Below are 6036 nucleotides of genomic sequence, written 5' to 3' on the forward strand. Positions count from 1 at the left end.
TTCGTTGGAACGAATCTTTTTGAGTGAACTGATTCTAAAGATCCAGTTCACCTAAAAGAACTGTAATACATATCACTAATTGAGCACCTGACTAAGCGGAATGCTGATATCCCAAAAAAGCACGCCACCTGAAGAAGCAGAAAAAAATCAACATACCTGTACTACAAACTGTAAAATATTTATCAAACTCAATGGAACACCGGAGGAAGCAAAGGTGCTGATGTTAAGAAGTACCGAGGAGCTGAACAGATAACAATGATCATCATGCAGGACTGTAAGGTAAACTCTACTCACAACCATGGCACACACCGAAAGAAGTCACGCGTCTACATTTGAAGACAATAGCAACATAACTCAGAGGATTAGTGAACATGACAATCCAGAACTCCAATCATTTAAATATACTGGCCACAGTTCACAGTATATCGAACATGATATACACCTGGATAATAACTTCTTCAACTCAATCAACAATAACTGCAGTTACTATAGTGATGAAGAATTTAATCGAATCAAGAAAGATGGCAAACTGTCCATTCTACATATTAACAGTAGGAGTCTGTATGCCAACTTCACAAACATTAAGGATTATCTGTATCAGTTTACTCGCCCATTCAACATTATTGCAATAACGGAAACATGGATCAACGCATTAAAATGGCGGACTTTGAGCTGGAGGGATAGAACTATATACACTTAGATCGACAAAACAAAGGTGGAGGAGGAGTTGTGATCTTTGTGGAAAAGACATTAAACGTCAGGGTGATAAAGGATATGTTAACAACATATTGGAATGCATAACAATTGAAATACTCAAAGAAAAATGTAAAAGTGTAATCATTAGCTGCACATATCGGACACCAGGTTCTAGTATTGAACTGTTCACAGAATGGATGAAGGAGGTGTTTTCAAAAATCAGTTACAAAACGATTTTCATCTGTGGAGACTTCAATATTAATTTACTCAATCAAACAACCACAAACTAACTGAAGAGTTTGTTAACACAATATATAGCATGAACTTGTATCCAAAAATAACTCGACCAACCAAAATAACTTCTCACTGCGCCACTCTTATTGATAATATATTCACCAATGACATTATAAATAGCACAATAAGTGGGTTATTAGTCAGTGACATCAGTGACCATTTGCCAGTTTTTATGGTTTTTGATGACTATAAACTATACCATATACTATAAAATTACTCAACCGGCCAAAAAACAGGAATACAGAAGAATTAAAACAGAAGAAACAATAAATGCATTTAAAAATAGTTTAATGTCACAAAACTGGGATACTATATTCAATGAAAATAACATTAACTGTGCATACGAGGAATTCTTAAAGATTTTCAAAAGGGTATATGACAAATACTGTCCTGTAAAAATAAGTAATGAGAAACTAAATTATGTAGATCATCCCTGGATCACAAAGGGTTTACAAAATGCCTGTAAAAAGAAAAATACACTTTACAGAGACTTTATAAGACAGAGAACTAAAGAATCAGAAAATAAACACAAACAATATAAGAACAAACCGACTAATATTAAAAGAACTGCTAGGAAAGAATACTATAATAAAAGATTAAATGATAATAAAAATAACATAAAAAATGGAATATAATTAATACTGTAATAAAAATGGCTCTAAAGAAATAAATTATCCTAAATATTTTATTATCAATAACACTGAGAAGCATGAAATGCAAGAAGTGGCTAACAACTTTAAGAAATTCTTTGTAAGTGTGGGACCTTATCTGGCCAAACAAATCCCAGATCCAGTAACATGTGAGGAGCAGTGTAATAGTTTGATAGACAGGAATCTGAGTTCAATGTTCCTTACAGCAGCGGATGAGCAAGAAATTATAAAGACGGGTTCCCAATGCACAAACAAGACCTCTAAAGACTGTGAAGACATTGATATGACTGTTGTAAAACAAGTTATTGAGGGAATTTCTAAACCATTAACATACATCTGTAACCTATCATTTCAGACCGGTATATTTCCAGATAAAATGAAAATAGCAAAAGTCATACCTTTATATAAAACTGGGAACAAACACCATTTCACAAACTACAGACTTGTATCATTACTATCGCAATTCTCTAAAATACTGGAAAACCTTTTAAACAACCGACTGGACAAATTCATAGATAAACATAAATTACTCACTGAAAGTCAATATGGATTTAGATCCAACAGAGCAACATCACTGGCACTAATTGACTCAGTGGAGGAAATTACTAACACAATAGACCTAAAACAATATACAGTTGGGATATTCACAGATCTAAGAAAAGCATTTGACACAATAAATCATTATTCAATAAACTAGACCGGTATGGCATCAGGGGGAAACCATTAGAGTGGCTGAAGAGCTATTTCACAAAAAGGAAGCAGTTTGTGAAGTTGGGTGACAGTTGTTCAGCGTCTTTGGACATTACCTGTGGTGTCCCTCAGGGGTCAATGTTGGGCCCTAAACTTTTCATATTATATATCGATGATATATGCAAAGTGTCACATATTTTGAAGATGGTTTTGTTTGCAGATGACACAAATATTTTTTGTTCTGGCAGTGATTTAAACACCTTAATAAGACTAATAAATCATGAATTAAGCAAATTAAAGTTATAGTTGGACAGCAATAAATTATTCTTAAACCTGAACAAAACAAGAGTAGTACTTTTCGGTAATCACAGAACTTATTTGAAACTAGAGATACAGCTGGATAGGGTTAGTACTGAAAGAGTGAATGAGATAAAATGTTTAGGGGTGACGATAGATGACAAGATCAGTTGGAAATCACAAGTTAAACATGTACAAACCAAAACCTCAAGATGCATCGCAGTACTAAATAAAGCCAAACAGGCTCTGGATCATAAACCACTCTGCATCCTTTATAATACACTAGTTCTTTCATATCTCATTTACTGTATAGAAATCTGGGGTAATCATTACATAAGCATAATATATCCTCTTATTTGACAAAAGAAAGCAATATGGATCATTCATGGGGCAGGATACAGGGATCACACAAATTCATTATTCTTACAGTCAAAACTCATCAAACTCAAAGATATAGTGGAATTCCGGACAGCACAAATACTTTTCAAAGCAAAAAATAATCTGTTGCCAACTAACATTTAGAATCTTTTCACTGAAAGGGAGTTATAATTTAAGGGGATCATTTAATTTCAGGATAAGGAAGGCGTGCACAACAAAAAAAAAACATTTTGTATTTCAATCTGTGGGGTTAAACATGGAATAGTTTGGAGGGGACACTCGGGTAATGTTCAAACATCAGTCATCTTAAAAAAAAGATATAAAGAAATTGATTTTACAAGGTACAGAAATGAGGGTGTTTGAGTATCATGGGTTGCTTAGTATTTATTTATTTACGTTTCTTTTGTTGGTTTTTGTTTGTCTGTTGTCATTGTTTTGTTCATGTTTTTTATTAGTTTTTATTATTCAGGTATCTTTGTGTTGTATTTGAGGTATGTAAATGTTTGTGTGAGATATAGTATGTATGTATTAATATTGTGTAGGTATACGTTTAGTGTTCTAGCCATCAGCAGGTGGAAGATAATTTAGTATTTTGTTGGGATAAGTGAGGAAAAATGATATATGGCTGGGTATTTAGGGATTATTAAAAGGGGGTGGGATTAAATAAATTATACTTCTTCCCACTCCTTTTCAGGCATGTGAATATGAAATGAATAATAGTGCTGGGTGCTTTAATTTCTCTATCAAAAGAAAAATGTTTATCTACAAAACAATCAAGATGTTTGTGCTTTGTAGTGAAGGACAAAATGGTAGTTTATGGCTTTTGCATAGTTAACATTTCTTACTATATTGGGTTTTTGTGGAATTAAACAATGAAAAAGTTAACATATTGAGTTATTATATATATTATGTATTATATATATTTACACTCAAATATGTCTTAATGCATCTAAATGCAATTAAATGCAAACACATTATATGATTATGCATTACTCATAAATACTTGACAATATTAACTATAGATCCTCTTACATTTGGTTTATAGTTAGGAAGTACTGGGCACACGTCTGTAGTCTTTTTGACGTTCACTTGCAGTTGTCTGTGTTAATCTAGGGCCATCTACTGGTGAAATTACTACAAACACTTTTTTTTTTTTGTCCATGAGATGTTTATTGCGCCTTGCTTGCAAAGTCAGGCCTGCGAGCTTATCGAATCCAGGTGACACCCAATTTTAACAATGTATCAGTGTGAGACTACACAAGTTATTTTTACTGAGGGGTGCTAATGCAAATGTTTTTAAGACTACATGAATTTTGACACTGGCTGATTTGTTGTGTACCAGATTGATGCAATAAGTAAATTACAATACTTAATAAAAAATTAAGCCACTGTTTGTTCACAATTATGGTTATAGGATAATGATTAAGTCTTATCTTTTTTTTGTGATTGCAATAAATGCCTCCTGGTAATATTCTTTCTATTCACAAAATTTTAAACGTATGGAAGTTGTGTGAATTTCTATTGGTTGGCAGCTCTGGAGATGTTACTTCTACGCATCCAGACTGCAAGTGAATCGCATTTGTGTGCCGCTGCCATTTGTCAGACAGAATTTGTCCGCATGCCTGCACACAAATACATACTTGCATGCATATTTATGCCTGGTGAGAATCTTTTATTTTTTTATTTTTTATTTTTATTTTTTTAAAACAACTCATTTTTACCCATTTGTAAAATCATAAAAGAACAGATGACAGCTTGCAAGACTTTGCTTTGGTCCAAGAAAACAAACAGAGCCACAATTCCAGAGTTTTTTTTTTTTTATCTTATACAACACCAGGCTCTTTGGGGCACTGGGTAGCACGTCCGCCTCACAGTTAGGAGGGTGCGGGTTCGATTCCACCTCCGGCACTCCCTGTGTGGAGTTTGCATGTTCTCCCCGTGTCCGCGTGGGTTTTCTCCAGGCACTCTGGTTTCCTCCCACACCCCAAAAACATGCTTGATAGGCCGATTGAGCACTCCAAATTGTCCCTAGTTGTGAGTGCGAGTGCGAATGGTTGTTCATCTCTGTGTGCCCTGCGATTGGTTCCCCGATGACGGCTGGGATAGCCTCCAGCACGCCCGTGACCCCCGTGGGGACTAAGCGGTGGATGGATGGATGGATGGATGGACAACAACCATGTTGGTAACAGTATTATGCTTTGGGGCATTTATTCCTCTGGTGGAATTGGAGACAGTTATAAACAGTTCCAATCCCTGTCAGTGTTGGCACAAAATCTTCAAGCCTAGTAGTAAGCAACAACAAATACATTTAAAAGGTCGTGATCACAACATCTGAGATTTTTTGGGGCGTTAATCAGAAGCACTTTAATGGTGAAGTATTGTCTGCTGACTCCTGTTTTTACATTTGATGTCAAAATTCAGTTTGTAGGATATTTTTACACATTATCTTAATCTTCATCTTCTTCCGCTTATCCGGGGTCGGGTCGCGGGGGCAGCAGCTTTAGGAGGGACTCCCAGACCTCCCTCTCCCCAGCCACTTCCTCCAGCTCATCCCGGGGAATCCCAAGGCGTTCCCAGGCCAGCCGAGAGACGTAGTCTCTCCAGCGCGTCCTGGGTCGTCCCCGGGGTCTCCTACCGGTGGGACATGCCCAGAACACCTCCCCAGGGAGGCGTCCAGGAGGCATCCTGATGAGATGCCCGAGCCACCTCATCTGGCTCCTCTCAACGTAGAGGGACAGCGGCTCTACTCCGAGTCTCTCCCAGATGACCGAGCTTCTCACCCTATCTCTAAGGGAGAGCCCAGACACCCTGCGGAGGAAACTCATTTCGGCCGCTTGTATCCCGGATCTCACTCTTTCGGTCATGACCCATAGCTCGTGACCATAGGTGAGGGTAGGAGCGTAGATCGCCCGGTAAATCGAGAGCTTTGCCATTTGGCTCAGCTCTCTCTTCACCACGACGGACCGGTACAGAGTCCGCATTACTGCCGATGCTGCACCGATCCGCCTGTCGATCTCGCGCTCCATCCTGC

The 6036-nt window shown here is 37.3% G+C and overlaps 1 pseudogene; it reads left to right on the forward strand.

The window, feature by feature from the left end:
* Positions 1–298: 298 nt before the first annotated feature.
* LOC147054882 (uncharacterized) lies at positions 299–2482 on the forward strand (annotated as a pseudogene).
* Positions 2483–6036: the final 3554 nt, after the last annotated feature.

The sequence above is a fragment of the Syngnathus leptorhynchus genome, chromosome 7 (genome assembly GCF_054491065.1).
Source record: "Syngnathus leptorhynchus isolate UIUO chromosome 7, UIUO_Slep, whole genome shotgun sequence".
Taxonomy (NCBI): Eukaryota; Metazoa; Chordata; class Actinopteri; order Syngnathiformes; family Syngnathidae; genus Syngnathus; species Syngnathus leptorhynchus.